This window comes from Arvicanthis niloticus, chromosome 8 (genome assembly GCF_011762505.2).
Source record: "Arvicanthis niloticus isolate mArvNil1 chromosome 8, mArvNil1.pat.X, whole genome shotgun sequence".
In the NCBI taxonomy this organism is placed as follows: Eukaryota; Metazoa; Chordata; class Mammalia; order Rodentia; family Muridae; genus Arvicanthis; species Arvicanthis niloticus.
The window spans coordinates 8013404-8034548 of record NC_047665.1 but is presented as its reverse complement, the minus strand read 5'-3'; the positions used below and the strand labels follow the sequence as shown (position 1 = coordinate 8034548).

Below are 21145 nucleotides of genomic sequence, written 5' to 3'. Positions count from 1 at the left end.
ATGAAAACTCTAAGGGGGCTTCCAGCCCCTCACTGGGCAGTGTCTCTGGCACTCACAATAATAGTGCTTGATCTCTTTCAGGCATTGCTGCTGGAGCAGATTAATGATTAAGTCACCACCTTAGGAAAGAACTTAGAGACATAGATTGTCAGCAATGACCACCACCCTTAGAAAACATTTGGAAAAGTAAATTGTTATTGAAGCTAGGTGAGGATGTTTCTGCTACTGGCTGTGATGTAGAAAGTCTTAGGGAACAATTTGAAGTTCAGAAAGGCACACTCTTGATAGTTAAACTAGGGACCTTTTATGGCCAGGGAACAAGAACAATAGCAGCACAGGCTGACACGACCATCACTGAGGCTGGACTGGTGATGATTAATTTCTTATACCCATTTTTGCCCTCAGCTTCCTGATAAGATTTAAGAAGAATTGCTGATGGATATACGTGCATTCTGAGGATTTAAAATACTTAGGATTGATTTTTATATAAAAGTTTAGATTTGTGATTCTTTTAAGATTCCTACGAGACTACTTTTGAAGATAAATAATAAAATAATTAACTCTATCTTTGTAACCACAAATTGTTGCCTGCCAATAAGAAAAATAGCCTTGCTGACTTACCCTTTGTTAATCTATAACAAGTTGCTTAGTTACAAATGCACGTTGGTTCTTGGAAATAATTTTTTTTTTACCTGCACAATGTAATGTTATTTCTTGAAAAGGTATTGGGGAACACACTGTTTTTGTTTTTTTTTTTTTTTTTTGTGATCACTTACTAGAAGAAAACTAAAACATAATCACCTTGTAATTCTATACTGCTTGAAAGATTTTGCTGAGATATATAGTCTATGGGGAAAAAAATAAAGTTGTTGGAACTTTGTTCCATCCATCAAATCTGTATGTATGTATGTATGTATGTATGTATGTATGTGTATATGTATGTGTAAAGGTTCTGTGGGTATGTGTTGGAACCTATTCCACTCACCCACCAGGTATATGTATATATATGTATGTATATGTGATATGCCTGGAACCTGCTTGATGAAGCTTTGCTCCATCTATTCTATGTGTGAATATATATATGTCTGTCTGTAGGTCTGTCTGTAAGTCTGTACGTGTGTATGTATGCATGCATATATGTACATATGTATTTGTATATATGAAGTTACTGGAATCTGCCTTTTGCTTTGTCCACTCAGTGTGTGTATGTGTGCGTATACATGAGTTTTCTCTCTTTCCTCTTTCTCGCCAGCCCCTAAGAGTTAGAAGAGTTCAGAGCTTTTCGCTGCTCACAGGGAGCACCAGCCCCAATGAATCAAGCTTTGTTCCTCCCAGAGAAAAGTCTGCTGAGTAATTTCTCTAATTGCTGACTGCCATAGGCAGCAGCCCGCTATCTAGGCCAAACCATCAGCCCCTCTTAATACTGACCCCTGTCGGCTGCTCTAAGCACTCACCCAGATCACCAATGCTACACCTCACTGCCGGCATGCGCTTACCCCCTGGGATGTCAAAGCTGGCTTTGGACAGGGCCTTGGAGTTCCTCTTTCCACTTCTCCTTGGCTAGTGTGTCGATGTCCAGAAGCAAGCTTCTTTTTCCAAACCTCTGCTTTGAGAAAGGCAGGGTCAGTAGTATCCAGTGGCCGAGCCTTTACATCTTTTTCTGACCTCTTGATTCATCGTAGCTTCACACCAGTGGCCTCATATGACAAATATAGAGATCCTTAAAGCCACTTTGGGCGTCTCTTAGGGCAGGTCTTTTCAGCATTGAGGTTTTGCTCTTCGATCTGTAATCAGATCAGGAGCAGACATATTGGTGAAGTACCAGTGGAGGGGGGGTGGCAGGTGGGGGGGGAGTGGAAGGTGAGGGTGGGGAGGAGATGAGCATGCTACAGTAACAGATGTGGAAGAACCTGTACTAAACTCTGTTGTTCATGCAGTGTCACCATCTTGGCAGTCTGAGCTCTAAGGGCTGCAAGCTCTTCCAAAAGGTTCTCTTTGGAGTGAAAAGTGTCGTCTTTGGAGGAGGCTTGTTTGGAGACAAGTTTGAGAAGGAAATGTGCCTGTTTGTGGCCTTCTCAAAGCAAGGAATGGGATGTCTAGACCTGACCTTGCCCTGAGTCTTATTGAGCTTTTTTCTTCTTCTATGGCTACCCATCCAGCATCAGCACAAAAAAAAAAAAAAAAAAAAAAAAAAAAAAAATGTCACCATGTTCTCCGCTGGGTAGGCGAGACTCCATTCTGTTGCATGGCTGGTAAGCTGGAGTTTGAACTCTTGGACATAAGTCAGTCATCAGACATAAGTTAGTTACCAAGTTTCCTTATGGAACTTAAAGACAAGCCATGTGGTTTTCCAGACCAAAGTGCCAACTGCGTGCTGATCCCCACTGAAACACCATCCTCACGAAGCACAGAATCCAGCCCAGAATCTCAAGTCTTCCCAACCTGCAGTTCAAGTAGCTCAGGCATCTATGACAGCTTGAGGTCCATAGAGCACACTCTGCAGCTCAGCAGCCCGTACGCGCTCCCCCCCCACCCCACCCCACCCCCCGCCGCTCCCGGATTTCATCTTTTAATAGATGCCGCCAGCCACGTTTTTATCACTCCTTAGCCATCGACGAGAGCTCTTTGCTCCCCATCCTCAGCAGAGTGAGGAGCTCAGCTCTCTCAGTGCTATTAATCCGCTTTTCCCTGGCTCCAGTGGTAGTCTATATAGTTTCATTGCTGGCGATGTCTGTTTGCTCACTTAAACCACCTCTCCATACCTCTTGTCTATTTCTTCTGATTTTTTTTCTTTGTGATTTTTTTTCTTTGCATAGATCTTTTCCCCCAGCAGAATACAAAACCCTTGTTGTACATGTGGCAAGTATTTTTCTCCCATACCTTATTTAATCTTGTGTGTGGACAAAGATGGCTTCTTAAAAATTTAGGACCAATTAAAATTTAAAGTATTGCAACTCTTTTTTTTTTAAGGACTTCTAGTTTCTATGATTCAGAGAGTGGGACCCCCCCTCTCTGCTTATATACATGTTGGCTTGATTTTCTGTTCTGTATAGTTGCGATTTATATAACTATAAAAATTGTTATATTTGTATACTATAAATATGTAAATATAATTGTGATGTCATATCATTATATAATTATTTTATGCAGCATGCAGAGGGCCTATTCTTATTTACTAGATGGTACCCTTTTCCCACTGGCTGCCTATGTTACACATGCCTAGGTCCCTGGGCCTTGCTCTTGGAGCGTTGTCTGTGAGACAGAAGGCAGAGCCACTGTCCCAACAGATGATAGGTGTCGGCAGCATGAGCACTGGTCCCGATCCCTGCTTGGCTTAGTGTCTCTGCTTCTTTTGCTGTTCAAGAACAGCAAAAAGGGAAGGGGAAGGCTTTGGATCACACATGCTCAATTCAGGCCTTTTCTAAATTTTCAAAGCAGCCTGAAATTTGAATTTTGACAACTGTAGTCGATGTCCTAAATCGATGTCCTAAAGGAGGACCATAGAGCCCTCCTTAAGAGGCCCTAGTGGCTGGCAGGCATCCTTGTCCTGAGAGGCTTGGGGGTGGTGTCACCTGGATTTCTTTTCAGTACCTATTCCTGGCCTGAGATTTCCTTTAGGCCAAGCTTTAGCCTAGAGCAGACTTTTTTATGGCTGTGAGCTGATTCCTAGCAAACCCTGGCTTATATAGAAATGCTGACATGGAACTTGCTATGGTGACTCAGTGTGGCCACTGGTACCAATAGGGGATAATTCTGGTTTAGTGAACTTAGTTTCTGTTGGGACAGGGGTCCCACTTTTTTCCCTAGGGTGACTGTGCAACCCCTTGCCTAAAATCTGAGCCAGTTGAGAGGAGGGGTGGGACTGGGTTGGAGAAGGGCTGCTTCAGAACACAGTAAGTTACAACCAAGGTGGGCTTTTCATCCAGGATTGCAAGAGCCTTAGAAACAAATATGTTCATCTCCCAAAAGTGAGCCCGAAAGGCATTTTAATTCTACTCTGTGAAACTGAGGAGAAAAGCTAAGGATGACTTAATCCTCCTGCCTCCTGGTCCACATTTCTGCACTTAAAGTTTTGACCAGGGATGCTGTTAGAGGGTGGGGGAGGGGGAGAAGGGTCTTGAGGACCTGCTCCCTGTAGTCATGAGTCAGGCAAAACTGGACTCCAGGGCTTCTGTGAGACAGGACAATGAGTGTGACAGACACCTTTGGGGGTACTACTACCTGTACCCAGTATATTCAGCATCTAGATACGGGGCTGATGTGTCACAGGACTGGACTGGGGCTGGCAAAAGGTGACCAGTCCTTGGCTTGTGTTTCATTTTGTCCAAAGCCTGGGGAAGGGCCAAGCACCTTCTCTCCTTACTCTTGACATTTTGCTTAGGGTAGGAATGGACTCTGACTTCAAAAGAGCATGGAGATAAATTATCCCTGATGTAAACTCGCCATTTCTACCATTTTAAATATACCGGGTGGTGGGATTAAGTACATTTGCATGAAAATATGTTTGGCTATGCAGTCAGAACTTCCAAGTCCAGAACCTTCTCATCTTTCTAACAGAGAGAGCCCCATGTCTGTTAAATAGTTAGTTTCCCATTCTCTTGGGACAGACTCTCTGCCGCTATAGAGTGGGGTCTGGAGGCTAAGCCCTGACGGTCTCTGGACAGCCAGAAGTTGGAAGCTGTGATCGACTGGCCCCTTTACCAAGCGTTGGACTAGGACATGAGTTGGTGTTGCCTGGCTCCAGAGCCCGTGCTCATAACCATTTCTGTGTATTTATTGATAAGCTTGAGGGCTCCTGCACTGATCCCTGGGCCAACAGGGTCGCCCCAGGAGCACCAAACACTGCTCTGAACTCAGCCACCGCAGCCAGACCGGCCCCACCTAATTTGAGGCCTTTGAAGTCAGTGATGTCAAAACCAGGCAGCTGTGTCTTTTACCAGCTTTTATGAGGCCTATCAGGGTGATGAGAGCACTTAGAGAAGCAGGCAGATAAAGGATGGCTGGACCCGCCTTGATAAGGTGGCCTGAGATGGGGTGACACTGAACCCCAGGTCTGCGGTTTCTGTGTGGGAGTGGGTGGGATTTCTGGCAGGCTGGAGAAGCTATGAAGACAGGCTGGCGGCCCTGGGATTTAGTGATTTAGCTTTGTGGAAATCTCCAACTTCAAGGACTTCCCTGTGATGACTGAGCTTGGCCAGGCTAATTAAGATCGAGCTCGGGCGAGCTCTGGGAGGAGGGTGGAGTGAGCGTGGGCATGGGATGCTCCGGAGCTGTCACTCCCGACAGACATGTGAGGCCCACTGGGAGCCAGCGGGACAGACAGCAGAGAAAGGTGCTTGGGTGGGGGGTGAGCCACCGTCACATAGCGCCTGGCTCACGGCTCACCTTCTCAGCGGGCAAGTAGGCACGGAAGCAGTGACTGAATTGAGCTGCCCCTGAGTTTAGGGCTTGGCTGTGGACAAGCACTTAACTCATAAAGGCTTGTGGGCTTATAGTGAGGTGAAAAGGCTGCATGGGAACAAGCCTGGAGGAGCTATGCAGACAGGCTCCTGGGGCGGGGCTTCCTTAGTACTACCTCCACAGAGTAGCCATGCATGGCAGTATCTACTCATTGGTGTCTGGCTGCAGCACTGGTTTGGAAAAATAATGCTAAGCTTTGAATGTGGGGAAGATGGCCTTATTACCCCTGTCTTAGAGCCAAGGAAGGTTAAATGACTGATCTAAAGTCATACAGATAGCGTGTCTGAGCTCATGTCTGTACAGGGCCAGGGGAAGGGCTTGCCTACACTCTGAAGAACCTGAGGTGTATATAGGGTGCTGGGACAGAGCTTGGAAGGCTGGCTCTGTGTCAAGTAACTGAATAACAGACCCAACAGGAACAATGACTGGTCTAGCAGAAGACCCCAAGAACCAGGGACTGGGAAGGAGTTGAGAGCTGGGGAAGAGTAAGTTCCACACCGCCATACCCATGTACAGATTGCATACTGGCCACAAGAGCTTAGGGATCTGTTTGGGTTAAAATCCTGACTCTGCTGGGCTGCCCTCGAATGGCTTCTTAACCCCTCTGGTCCTTTTTTTATCATCTGTGGAGACAGTAAAGGCACATGTGGCACACAGCTGTGTTGAGATGCAGATGAATGAATTCCTCACAGTGGCATGCCCAGGACTCAGCAGAATGTTTCCCAGGGTGCATAGACTTTCTCCCATGTGTCTCGGCTGGTGCTGGTGGGAAGAAGTTTGACTGGAGATGGGCATACTGCACCCAACATCCAGCACTGGCACCGTTGTCCTCTGAGGAACAGCATGAGTTGGTCCTGGAAGGCCAAGCCTGGTGTGGGTCTTTGAGGAGCTCATGGTCCAGTGGGAAGGTGCATGGCCATTCATCCATTCTTCACACAGTCACCATTTATTGAATACCTGCTCTGTGCTGGGGAACTTTCTAGATACTGGGAGCAGGACAAATGTGGAATAATAAGACATTTAGATCCCCCTGCCTTTGGGGCCCATGTGCTGGGCAGTGGGTTTGCATGACCAGAGGATCAGGATACGTTTGATTTGGAGTGACCAACCTGACCCTCAGTCCCTTCTTGCCAGTCACTGGGAACTAAATAGTAGACGTTCTTCTCAGACTCTGGAATCAGACCGGCCTGTATCTTAGCTTTGCTAGGTAACCCTAGGCAGACAATTTTACCTCCTGAGACCATTACCTCCTTTGTCCATAAGGGGCTGCTCAGGTGACAAACATGTTGATCTTGTCACGGGGTGAGGTAAGTCTCTCAAGATTTTAAATAATTGAAAAATAGGTTGTTCAAACTGAAAAAGGAAAGGAAGAATCAAAAACCATAGTGATGAAGTAAAGCTTGGACTGAGGCAGCTTTTAAGCCGAACTGTGTGAGTCTCGGTGACATGCGGGTCTCCCTCCAACCACTTGACCACCTTCAAAGTACCCAACAAACATCTGTAACTTTTAACCTTTAAAAATGACTTTCAGGATTAATCTCAAATCATGATAATTCATCCCAGCTGTCAACATGATAAAATCTAGAACAATATGAGAGATGAGCCTCTGGGCATTGCCTATGGGGATTATCTTGATTAGATTAACTGTTCTAGGGAGACCTCCCACTGTGGGTGGCACCATTCCCTGGGCTGGGATCTGGTCAGCTGAACTTACGCATTCATTATTTTCTGCTTTATGATTGTGAATGCAAGTGACCAGCCAGTTCAGGTTCCAGCTGCCCAAATTCTGCTTCCTCCCACCCCCAAAGCAAGATGAATGGGCCTTGAACTATGAGCCAATACAAGCCTTTCCCTTCTTAAAATTGCTTTTATCATACCAACAAGTAAAGTAATTAATAATAAGTACATCAGTTTGGATGGCCCCAGAAAGAACTAGGGCCCTGTGCGCTTTGATCAACTTAAAGTAGTATCCATAGATTTGGTCTGAGCTGGCCAGTGAGTCAGGGGACCTTGTCTTCCCAGAGATAGAAAAATAAACATCTGGTTCTGTGTACTTAATTCCTCTGTAGAATCATAATAAATGATGCACAGCAGGAGAGCAAACTTACCCCAATGCTGAGCAGCGGGTGTCCTGAGAAGAGGGATCAGGTTAGCCTGGGGTAAGTTTGCTTAAAACTAGCCTTGTAAGCAGGTAAGCAGGCCTACAGATCCAGTGAGAGTTATCCAGAGATTTCACACACTTTGTGTATTTCACATACACTGCTTCTTCAGGAGGGATAGGGTCTCCCACCAGGGCTGGAGTCATAGGGGTGGGAGTCTTCAGAACAAGCAGCGTGTGCCATGGGCAGAACTTCTGAGAGCTCTAGTAACTGCTCTTCAGAGGTTTCAGAGCTGCTGTCTTTCAGTTCTTCTTCTTCCTCTTAGCATTTTTATGTTAGATTTTATTTTAAAAATAAAAGTTGCCTTTATACCTAGAGTTTAATAAGTTCAATAATAGTTCAAAAAGTGATCGGTCTCTCTGCCTCTGTCTTTCTGTGTATGTGTTTCTCTCTCTCTCTCTCTCTCTCTCTCTCTCTCTCTCTCTCTCTCTCTCTCTCTCTCTCTGTGTGTGTGTGTGTGTGTCTGTCTCTATCTCCCCCCCCCCCCTCACACACACACACACTCTCAGACTGCATATCTTCTGCCTTTCTCCCCCTTCCGGCTTCCCAGAGGCACCTACTTTAGTAATTTAGCCTTTTAAATACTCCCCCCACCCCAGCCCGTATCCAAAACACATGTGTGCATTTGTCTATCTGAGCTTCTCGTCTTCACACCATCTGTTGGCTTCTCACTAGGGGAGATGAAGTTAGAAGTAGCCGCCGCCCTTCTCCACCTTTCAGCACCATGCCTCCCATCTCATTCTCAGACCCTACATCGTCCATCTATCCGGTCAGCACGATGGTCTGCAATTACATTGCATTGATCTTCCAAACCCTTCCCAGTGGAGCTGTAGTGACGTCCTTTCCTGACCCACATTTCCTCCCAGGAGGTAGACTTTTTCAGCTGTGCTTAGATTATTTATGTGTGCCACTTATTCAATACCAAACACTCAGGAGAATCAAATTCATTTCAAATTATATTTGTAGTCTTTGTTCTACCAATTCTCTCTTCCTGAGGGCCTCCTTCCGAAGACCTCCATCTCCATCGGGCTGATGTTTCCTACGTCTTTCCTCAGCTGTCTGGAGATTGTTCTTTATTGAGATCGCTTGACATTCTGGTGGCTGGGAGTCTAGGATGGAGGCTCAGTGTGATTGGTCTAAGGTGAGGCCTCTCTTGCTGCCTTGGAGACACCACTTGCTGTCATTGTATCCTGCTGTGACCTTCTCCATGTGCACGTAGACAGATCCCTCGTGTCTGTGGTTACTTTCTCCTATAAGGAGATAAACTTTATCTCAGAGGGCGCCTTCTTTGTAGCATCCTTTCATCTTGTTTCATCTTGACCACCCCTTGGAAGGCTCTATCTCCACATATAATCCTATTCAGGGCTTTCCTATTCAGAGTTTTTTCTTTGATATATTTTGGGAAGGAACATGACACAGTTAATTCTACAACAGTAGGCTATGTTACTCATAGTCTTTCTAATTTGTTCTGTTTTTTTCTACCTTTAGCTGGGCTTGGTGATCCCCCCCCCCCTTTTTTTTCCAGAACCTACTCTCTATGCCTTAGGGAGGAGGATGGTGGCTGACAGCTGGGCAGTCTGCAGCAGTCTATAACGACCTTCTTTGTTGTAGATGCTTGTGGCAAAGATGCCGCAGGAGCTGACCCCTGATTGGTTAACCTCAATTACTGTTGGTTTAGGACTTAGTTTTACAGATCTGCTTTGTCTGTTACCAATTGTCCAGCTTCTAGTGTTCTTGCTGTTGAATTCTCTCTGTCCCTGGAGACTGCAGTTGGGCAGTGGCTTTGAATGGAGTAGAGTTTTGTTCATGCTTCCTCGTTTCCTGTCTACCTGGAGGCTGATAGCCCCTTTCCGGAGACCCATCACTCCCTTCAGCTTGGTGTTCCACAGAATGCCCCACCCCCAAGGGGCATGTATAGTGCTATGTTCTGCCTGGTCTCTGGGGACAGTGGTCTGCTCCCATTTGACCACAGGATGGGCAGCTCACCCAGTATCTGTCACAAGGACACTTAGTAAACTCCAACAATGGTTTGTGCTTGAAGGTGAACAAAGAACCTCTTCCTTTTGCTGAGCACAATTCCCTGCATTTAGAAGCCAAATTTATTGTCCGTAGAGTAGAGAGTCTCTCTCCCCATCAGTCTTCCTATGTTGCCTTTGAACTCCGTGGTGTATTGTTTAAATCCACATTGATGAGCTTTTCTCCTGCATAAGTGTTTTCCTTAGATTTTATTTACAAGTATATTAAAAAAAAAAAAAAACCACAAAGTTGAACTGACCCTCCACTAATCTGAATTTCATTTGAAACTTGGATGTTGGAGCATCCTAATGAAGGCAGACTTATATGATCTAAGATCTTGTGGGCTCTGGTGGTGATTTCTAACTGAGCAAATCCGTACCCACAACCCCCTCTGCACAGTATTTTTACTTCATGGCATTTTTTTTTTTAACCAAAAAGAAAGAAGGCATTTTGTTAATTACCTGCAGCGTAGCAGTGCTCTATTTAGAATTAGGAATAAGCAATATTTCCTCTATATCAAGTCTTCATAAAAAGATCCAGGACGTAGAGGCCGATGTAGATATAAGTAGCATGTGGAAGAAGGCAGCTTAGATTGGAGGAAAGATGCCATCTTATTAAAAACCCTCCTCTCAAAAAAATGGTTAATGACATGGCACAGGGCGGGCACTCAACCATGTTTGTGCGGCAGTTATTGTAACGGGGCCAGTTACACACCGGAAGCCATAGAAGACTGACGATGTCACCCTAAGAGAAGATGTCTTAGAAGGGACTATTTCAAATCTGACTCAGACGACACTTCAGTCCACATCATGTCGGCTCTTCCCTGCCATAGATAGCTCCAGCTGCTTCATCACTCCCACGCCCCCAGCTTGTCTCCACATGGCGGCTAGCATTAGAGTTTTTTCTTTCAAATTTTAGGCCAAGTTTATCAACATGTGTACTCTTAAGTGTGAAACCTGATGAATCTTGAGAAAAGCATACACCCAAGACCAACCCCACCACCAAACACAAGCAGGTCTTTGACCACCAGAAGTTGCCTTGACCACCGGAAGTTGCCTTGCGCTTTCTTCCTCACCTACCTGGAGCCAGCAACTATTTTTATTTCTGCCATAATGGATCAGCTTGTTTTTGAGCCTTCAGTTTCATTTTTCCCATATCTACACCAGTCATTTCTGCACCATTAAAAGTGACCTAGAAGTGTTTCCTTTAAAATAAGGCTTTGTTCTACTAAATGGGTTGGTTTGGCTCTTTTACCAAAACCTGTCTGTGTGAGTGTACTTCTGGATCATGCGCCTGTGTTCGATGATCTTCACATCAGTGCTGAAACATCCTGGTTATTATTAGAGCTTTAAAATAAATCTTCAAACCAGGTAGTGCCGTTATCTAAATGTGTTGGCAGTGTTGCGTCTTTGGTATAGTAATAAATACTTACAGTGGACCACGTGATGACTTGATATGTTTACTCATGGTTAAGAGTCATTATAAGCCAGCAAGCTGCCAGGTTTCACATAACATTATGTCCTTGGTTTGAGTGAAAAGGAAGTGGGGTCATGCATGGGACTTGCCTTACTTCAGCTCCTACAATGTCCTCCAAATTGATCTGAGTTGTAGCAGATGACAGTATTTGTGGTCGTGGGCTTGTGGAGCTCCAAGGCAGATGTTGTGTGTTGTCCTGTATTGCTCCCCACTTTATCTTTTGAGATAGGGTCTCTCATTAAAACGGGAGCTCACTGGTTTACCACGATAGCTAGGCAGTGAGTCCCCAGGATCCTGCTGTCTCTATCTTCCAGTACTGGTATTAACAAGCTCATGTTGCTAAATCTGGCCTTTTTACAAGGGTGAGGCCAAGTTCAGGTCATCATGCTTACACAATAAGCACTGTACCCACTGAGCCATCCCCCTAGCCCTGGAGTCTCATCTTAAAGGTGGAATAATATTCTCTCCCTCTCTCCATCTCTCTCTCTCTCTCTGTCTCTGTTTCTCTCTCTCTGACTCTGTCTCTCTGTCTCTCCATCTCTGTCTCTCTGTCTCTGCCTCTCTCTCTCTCTCTTTCTCTTTCTCTCTCTCTTATACACACACATCACATTAGTCTCATTATTCAGTCATTTATTGATGGATATTTAGCTTTCTTTCCATTCCATGCTTATTGTAATATTGCAGTAACCATGGTTAACTGGGGACTCTTTCGTTCCTGCACTACTGTTAATGTCCTTAGGAACCTCCCACAATGTTCTCCATAGCAGCTGTTCCAACGTTTGTCCCCACCAAGAGTAGATGAGGGTTCCTTTTCCTCTAAGCCTCTGCCAACACTATTTACTACCTCTCTGCTTGTGAGAACCTCCCTATTAGGCATAAGGTGCCATCTCATCATGGCTTGGACTTCTCATCACCATGATGATTAGTGAGGTTGAACACCTTTTTATTGGCTCTTTGGCTTATTCGGGGTTGGATTTTTGTGGTATACAGAGTCTGCTTTGATTCTTTCACACGTGAGTATCCCCTCTCCCTGTCATCCCTTATGGAGGAGAAGAGGTGTCCATAGTGTGCCTTTTTGGTATCACCAGTTTGGGTGTCAAAAATTAGTTAAGGGCACGTTTGGGTTATTTCTGGAGTCTGGTCTCTTGGCATCTGTGGCTGGTTTGCATCAGTCATGCTGTTGATGGTCATGCTGTGAACTGCCATCTCGTAAGTACACCTTGAAATCAGAATATGTAGTGCCTCCAACTTTGTTTTTGTTTCTCAAAATTGTTTGGGCTGTTCAGGGTCTTTTACGGTCCTGTGCAAACTTAGAATTTTTGTTGCTTTTCCTATGAAGAATATCAAAGCAAGCTTGGTAGGTACCACTGTGAATGTATATATTGCTTTTGGCTGTGTGTACATTTAAACAATGTTCTAACATATGAATATAGGGTATCTTTCCTTTTATATATGCATTCTTTAGTTTCTTCTATAAGAAATGCATAGTTCCCAGTGTGTGGTTCTTTGGCCTTCTTGGCTACCTTTATTAAAGTATTCTATTTGGTTTTGAAGCACTTGAAAGTAGACAGCCTCTGCCAACCCTCACCCCTGTGCTACCCTGTTTTCTTTGGGTAGTTCTGATGAACAGAGATGGAACTAATTTGAAGGTTTTGATTCTTTTAACACAGAGCTTTGCAGAATTCACTTATTCTCCTAGGTTTGTGCATCTTTGGGGTCTTGGTGTCTACAAATAGGGACAATTTAGTTTCTATCTGCCCCATTGATCTGCCTTCCAGTTCTTTTTTTATCCAATTGCTCCTCCTAATATGTTCATGCTACAGTGGACGGAAGAGGCCTGAGCATCCTTGTCTTATGTCCACTCTTAGAGGTCAAGCAGTCTTCTCCACTGACTATGGTGTTAGCCTCGGGCTTTGTCATGAAGGGCTTGATATCGGGATGCAGTAGTGTAACAGATTTTGGCATTTTGATTTTTATTCTGTGATGGAAAGTTTCCCTTCTTAGTACTAGGGGTAGAGGGTGGGTTTTTTTGGGGGGGGGTGTTATTAATTAGAATTTACCATATGAACAGTTGTATCCTCAGGGCAGAGCAAGACAATTCACATTTTGCTTGCTGGCCTTCACTGTAAAGTTCCTCCAAAATGGAGCTGGTGAGAGTTTATCTTTTTTATTGTTCTCTGTCTGAGAGAGAAAAGCTTTCATTATTTAACTTTTAAAACGATTTCAGTGCCTTTCACTATCATTTTCTGCATGCGCCTATAGTAGTAGGCAGTCAGCAAAGTAGCTCACAAAGATCTAACTTCCCGTTTTTCATGCTGTGTGTGAGCTCTTTCCTTCGCTATCAGATGGACTTCCTGTCCTGCCTCAGTGAACAGAGCACAGCAAAGGCGATGGGGTATCAATATCAAATTAAAACCCAGTTTACTAAAACACCAGGACCTCTATCGTGGGGCGCAGTCTCTCTCTCTTGCTTGCTGTGTAGGAAGACAGACTCTGCATTATGAGCCAGCCACACTGCAAAAACCCGAGAGAAGGCTCCTGTGGACAGTCAGTGGGCTAGAGAGATCCTGAGCTCAGCTTACAGGGAACTAAACCCAAATGGCATCATGGAGTGCCTCAGAAGGGCAGTCACTGCTACTTTACTCGTCAGAGGACATTGACAGCAATCTTTGCTCACTGCTACCATGGTACTTGAGCCTCAAACACCATTGAAGCCACATCCAGAGTCCTGACTAGAAGCTGTGAAGATATTTGCTCCTTGTTTCTTTTCTTTCCAGATGTGTTGTTTAGTTTTTTTCAGGGCAACTGGCATTGAATCTTGTCAATATGAACCCAGTAAGATGATTACACAGTTGCTAGCATGTACTCTGTTGATATGGTAAATTATAGAGATTTTCACCTCACATGGCCTTATTAGCCTTTTTATATAGTATTGTGTTCCCTTTGCTAATATTTTAAAGCACTTTTACATGTGTTTTTATGGCAAATACTGGTCTGTGGTTTTCATTTTATTATTCAGATATAGTTCATATACCATAAAATTTACCACCTTCAACATCATGTACAAATCTGTGGCTTTTAGTGGATATGCAAGGCTGTGAAGCTGTCACTGCTGTCTGACTCTAGATTTTTTTCTTCTGGCCCCAAAGAAGCCTCAGATCCGTGAGCAGTCACTCCCGTTCCTCTCTCTCCTGGAGCCTCTAGAAACCAGAGCTGTTCCCTTTCCCCATGGATTCTTATTCTGAACATGCCTTGTAAACAGAGTCCTGAGTTACGACTCACTTTGTACCTAATTTCTTTCATTTAGTAAACTCTTTTATGATCTGTCTATATTTAAATCATGGAGTAAAATGCATATAACAATTTCTTGTGTCTTCTTATGGCTATATACTACTCCATAGTATAGATATGGTGTATTCTGCTTATCTGTTCATAGCTATATACATTTATATGGTTCCCTACCTCTTTTTTTGCTACTCTGAATATTCATGAGCAAATCATGAGTATGTTTTCACTTCTAGGCTATGCCTAGGAGTAGAATTTTCAGGTTGTAGGGTGATTTCATATTTAAGTTTATTGGCAGCTACCAAATTGTTCACACAGGTGGGGGGAGCGGCTCCATTTGCATTCCACCAGTGATATATGCAGGTTGCATTGTGCCTGCATCTTCTACATGTGTTCTGTCTGCCTTTTTCATTATATCCATCTCAGTGGGACTAAGAAGCTCTCTGGGGCTTGGGGTTGCTTTTCTCTTTAGCTAACTACAGTTAACATCTTTTCCTCTCTCTCTCTCTCTCTCTCCCCATATATATATATATATGTATGTGTGTGTGTGTGTGTGTGTGTGTGTGTGTGTGTGTGTTGGCCATCAGTCTATCTTCTCTGGAGATATTTATTTAGATTTTTTTGCTTTTAAAAATCAGGTTATTTATTATTTTATTACTGAGTGGCCATAGCTCCTTGGATGTTCTAAACACAAGTCTCTCTTCAGACAAATGATTTGCAAACTTGCTCCCCAAATCTGTGAGTTGTCCTTTCAGTTCCTTGATAATATTCTTTGAAGTATGAGTTAAACATTTTGGCAGTGACCAGTTTATTCAGGTGTGTGTCTGTGTGTGTGTGTCTATCTACCAGAGTTATATTTAAGAAACAAGAAACTATTACCCTGTCAAAGGTCATAGAGATATGTGTTTAAAATTTCTTTCAAGGGCTGTTCAGTTTTTAGACTTATAGTTAGATCTCTGATCCACTTCAAGTTAAGTCTGGTACATACTGTGAAGAGGCAATCCAAATTTATTATCCTGTGTATTGTAGGGGGTTAGTCTGGTGAAGCTTGTACTAAGATGCTACATTCTGTACCCCAAGATCTGCTTGCCCCAAGATGAGCACATCTTCATGTATACCAGCTTTGGTTATGTAAACCTTTCCCCCAAGTTATTCTCTGATTGGTTAATAATAAGATGCCTACAGCCTGTAGCTGGGCAGAAGAGAGGTAGGCAGGGTTTTGGGTCCTGGGCTTGAGGTCTCAGGCAGAGACCTTACAGAGAGGGAAGAGAGAGGAAGAAGTCACCATGGGGTAGGTGGATCATGAGCATATGGCCATGGGGTTTGGATTGTTGGAGTAGGAGAGGCCCAGGCAGAATATGGCAAGTGACATCTTAGGACTTTTGACAGGGAAGCAGACAGAATAGTGTAGAGGGTTGCTATCATCTCAGCTCTAGTGATTTGAAGCTTGTCATAGATATAAAGGGCTGCCTTGACGCCCGTATTATCAATTGGTGATCGCATCAGTCTGTTTTCTGTTACTGTAATCAATACCCAAGGACAAGCTCATTTCAGCAGACAAGAGACCCCAGGGCATCACATTGGCATTGGCTCATCTCTGGTCAGGGCTCCCCTTGACTGCATCACCTCACGGTGGTAGCATGTGTGTGAGGAACAGGTCACAGCTCAAAACTGGATGCCAGAGGGAAACTCTAAGTCTCACAGTCTCTTCCGAGCTCCCCTTCCCCAAGTGACCCAAGGGTTCCCTCCTGTGTGCTACCTCTTAAAGGCCCATCACTGTCCATGTTGCCTCTGGGGACCAATCTTCCAACACATGAATCGTTGGAGGACACATTTAAATATGTCCAAAACCACAGAATACTAAGACTCATGTCCATCTCTCAATACAAAATGTTTCCCATACTCACAGTAAAAATCCTTAACCATTCCAGTATTCATCAAGAATCCGAACCCAGGGTGGGGGGAGATAGCTCAGGCAGTGGTGTGTTTGTCACAGAAGCATGAAGATCTGCATTTGGTCTGAGTAGAAAGCTAAAAACGATAGCAAGTGCTCGTAACTGTGGTGCTGTTGAAGCAGAGGCTCTCTGACCAATGTAGACTGTAGCTGTAACTCCAGCTCCAGAGGATGCAGTGCCCTCTTCTGGCCTTTGTTGGCACTGCACTCATGTGCACACAGAACACAAACACACACACACACACACACACACACACACTCACACATATAATTAAAATAAGTAACTTAAACTTATAAGAAAGTTCTAGAGTTGGTACTGAGACTCTGTCTCCCTTGCTTTCCTCTCCCGTAGCTGTAGGACAGTTCTTAGAGCTAGGGAATTAGCCTTGCTCCAATACAATGAACTTAACAGCAGCCTTTATTCTGTCTGCACAGGCTTTCCCACTCGTGGGAAAGTCGGGAAAACTTTGCTGACCTTGGTCCCATCCTGTCTACCTTAGTTCCTTACTTGGCTTTTGTGATCTTCATACATTAGAAGGGTTATTCTATTAGAAGGCTTTGTCTCTTGAGCTAGGCCTCTTTACTCACTCATGATTAGATCAAGACTGAACATTTTGGGCACAGATTCCCTGTGAATGCTGGGCCCTTCACAGATTCCCTCTGAGTGATAGCTAGGCTCTTCATTCCCTCTGAGTGCTGGGCCCTTCTCAGTCATCCACCTGTTAGTCTCATTGCTTGTAGCATTTAACAGGCACTACCCACTCATGTGGTCTTGACAGCTTCCTCTGCTAAAAGTTTTCATTTGAAATTAATAAACACCTTGGAGGAGTTATTTTGAGATTGTGCAAACCCCCACTGTTTCTAAGCATTTCTCGAATTTTGGTTTTGTCGATGTTGTCTGCAGAGTTTGTCTTCAGAGGTTGTATGCAGATGTCCGCAGTGGTTACCGTGCTGGACCAGTGGTGGGTTGTATTTACCTTGTCCCTTCTGAGTGTAGTGTTTGCAATTGTTCTGTAAAGAAGAACCATCTTTCTACCTCACTGACCCATGTATTCATTTTATTATGTCAGTATTGACCCACATACATTTATTCTATAGACTGCCTGTTGTTATGTGGTTTGATATTCAAATCGTATCTGCTTTGGCCGACAGGAAGTCTTTGAGGTTGTTTTTTGTAACCCTGCGACCCTTACATAGATCTATCTTTTGGGGTTAGGGGTACTGGGGGTGGTACTGATTAGTCAGTTGTGTCAACTCGACACAAGCTAGAGTCATCTGGGAAGAAGAAGCCTTGATTGAGAAGATGCTGCCATGTGGCTATCCAATGGCCTGTAGGCAGATCTGCAGTGGCTGATGATTGATGTGGGAGGCCCCGCCCACTGAGGGCAGTGCCATTCCTGGGCAGGTAGTCCTGGATAGTATAAGAAAGCAGGATGAGCAAGCCAGTAGGCAGCGTTCCTCCATGACCTCTGCTTCAGTTCCTGCCTCTAAGTTCCTGCCTTGAGTTCCCATCTTGACTTTCCCTCGTGATAGACCGTGAGGTGAAACACACACTTTAGGCCAGCACTTTAACACACAATGGGAAGCAAGCTAGAGAAGGGGTCAAATGTGGGTTGGTCATTTGGGCTGCCATGGGGCTGTGTCTCCAACCCCCAGTCATATTGTAATACTTCTCTACATTTGGGTACCACAAAACGTTCCAGGATCCCTTTAAACCATGTCCTAGCCCTAGAATTAATGATTTCTCTGTTCATTATCTATGTTTGCTTATTTTAAATTTGAAAAAGTGTTCAGATCTGGGCAGCCTATATCCTCAGGGCTATTTTAATATCATTGCCTTCATCCATGTTAGTGCACAGAGCTTGGAAAAACATGTGTGTGCTAATCCACACACGTATGCATTTGTATGCTCTTATTTGTTTAAGCAAGTGCATTGCCGAGTTCACCTCGTATTAATAACCCCAATCCCAGCGACATTCCACAGCGTTCATTCCATGAACGTGTCCACAGAGGACATTCCATGGCCCTCCCCCACTTCCTCAGCTGCAACTCTGTCTTAGATAGTAAGACGCCTAGTATTTAATATTTACAATCTGTTCAACTCTGGTGTAAATATAATGTTGTTTTAAAACTGCCCATTTTTCCAAAACTTGCATTTGGGAGCGGCACATTTGTTAATGACGGCACGGTATTTGAGTTCCGTTTGTTTTCTTTAGTCCCATAGCAGTTGGTTAGAATGTGACTTTGAGTGACGTAGGGTAGCTCCCTTCTTGCCTGTCTTCATCATTGGACTTCTGCTATCATTTCAAACACACCGACATCTGTCCATTACAGTCTGTGTTCCTTATTGGCTCTCTTTGTGTCCAGGTTGGTGTCTGTGAAAGGGATTGACACTCCCTTGTGGAAATGAGGAGCACTCATAGGTAGCTCTTGGCCGGGCTCCCAGGCCCCCTTTCCTCCCTGAGGAGATAGAAGTGATACACAGTTGTTCAAGGTGCAGGGAGACCTCGCTAACCTGAGTGGTCCTCGATCCTGTCCATCACTATACTCCTGTCCAATTACAATTGGTCACTGTTTCATTGGGCTGGACAGGGGGAGGTGTTTCTTTGGTCACTGGTAAGTGGAAACATTTGTTTACAGGGCTCCCAGAAAAGTCATACAATAGGGTGGGTTGTTGTGGGGTTTTGTTTGTTAGGGTTTTGTTGTTGTTTTGTTTTTATATCTTGGCCTCTTTCTAGAGGTGGTTTACAAAGATTTTCTTCCATTCTATGGGTTATCCCGTTATCTCCTCATTTGTAAATTGCTTCTTTTGCTGTTGTAGGGTTTTTTGTTTGCTTATTTTAGTTTGATGTTTTCTTGCCCTTGTTTTTGAGATCATATCCAAAGGAATCATCCTGACCACTGCTTAGGAGGAGCCCCTGCCCCTGCCCGGGTTTTCCTTCCAGCTGTTTTTATGATCTTGGTTTTGCATTTAAGTCTAATCCCCTTTGGGCTGGTTTAGATATCTGGTGTGCACGATCTTCTTCTGCATGTGACCATTCAGCTTTTTCAACACCATTTATTGAAGAGTCAGCCCTTTCCCACCTGTCAGAAGCCAGTGGAGTGGAAGCACACAGGTTTATAATATTTGTCCCCATAGACCATGCATTGTCTTTCCTACCTAATCTTAGGGTTTGGTTTTTTTTTTTTCTTCTGTACTTTGATCTTGATCAGTCTGGATTTTGTGGTTCTGGATGTGATATTCTTTAACTTTACAGTTAAAGTTTACTTAACAGTTTGAGGTCTGTTTGTCTTGTGTATTCTGTAATTATATATATATATATGTGTGTGTGTGTGTGTGTGTATACACACATATATATATGTATATATATGTGTGTGTGTATATGTATATATATACATATACATATATATGTATACACACATATGTATACATATATATTTGTGTGTGTGTGTATGTGTGTGTGTATACACACACACACACACAAACTTTTGGGTTTTTTCTAAAGTTTCAAGCTGAAAATAATTTGAATATTTTCCCACATTATTACTGTCTTTTCTCTCAGGGACTTCCAATGACACGGATGTTGGACCTTTTGCAATTCTGATGTTCTGTTCATTTGTCCTTAAATTTTTTCCCTCTATAGTTGAATCGGATAATTCTTTCAAAAGAATCCCCATCCATGTCTGTACTGTCTTGCTTCTATAGTTGCCATGCTATCGAACTTACCCCACGACTCTCACATTTTAGATGTGAAGTTTAACTGTTCTAAAATCTGCATTCCATTCTTTAGCATTGTTTCCATGTATCTACATGTCTGTTTTTCCATTCAATATGAGACTGTTTATGCTTATTTTATGGAAGGTGATTCTGTGGCTCTACTTACAATCTTAGTTTGAGAATTCTGGGATCTGAGTCACCTGGGGGTTGGTACCCACTGATGGTCTTTTCCTTTGACAATTGGTCAGATTTTTCTAGATACGTGGTATGTTGAATAATTCCGAACTCAGAATTATCTGTATAATAAGTTGTGAAACGGTAGGCTCTGTGGAATATTCTAGGTAAGGTTAATTGCTTAGCAGATCAGTTAGGTTCAAGCTTGCTTTCTGTGACCGTCTCTTGGTCTGAGTGGGTTCTGTGAATGTATAGCCTGGGTCATATGGTTAAGGGTTCGTTGTTGGCTTACACATGGGGTTGGCTTTTCTGATGTCTCCAGCATCCAGAGTCCCTCCTTCTTCATTGTTTTACCTAGTGGTACTCTTACATGATGGGGCCTAGTCAGCAGCCACAGAGAGAGAAGATAACCTCTTTCCTAAAGAGATGGGTTTCTTCAGGGCTTCAATGTCCTTACCGCTGCTCCTCTATGACCATCCAGTGCTCAACGAGTGCTCTGTCTTCCTTGGGCATCTTGGGCATGGGACTTCCATAGCACATTCCTCATGGTGGAGACACTCATTGGCATTGCTGAGACCGGTGACAAGAATTTAAAATGTGCCAAATATCTGGCCAAAAGTGTACGTTTTCGTTTTCATTTCCACAACCACTCAAGTCGTGAGCTCATTAAACACGAATGTGTACCAATGCTGGCCAGACGCCATAGGCTATGGTATCAGGGTCTTTTCCAGGCAGGACCAGTGTGAGAGAGGGAAGGCTCAGCTTGCAAAGACAGGTCCTAACTAGAATGCCAGATTTGAAGGCTACAGGGACAGCTCAGCAGTTAGCAGCCCTGGTTGATTTTCTAGATGACCTCAATTTCCAGCATCCACATGGCAGCTCACAAGCATCTGTAACACCAGT

At 44.0% G+C, this 21145-nt stretch overlaps 1 pseudogene; it reads right to left on the bottom strand.

Annotated features, from left to right (window-relative positions):
- Positions 1–1886: 1886 nt before the first annotated feature.
- On the bottom strand, positions 1887–20755 carry LOC117713754 (mitochondrial fission regulator 1 pseudogene; annotated as a pseudogene).
- Between the last annotated feature and the right edge of the window lie 390 nt (positions 20756–21145).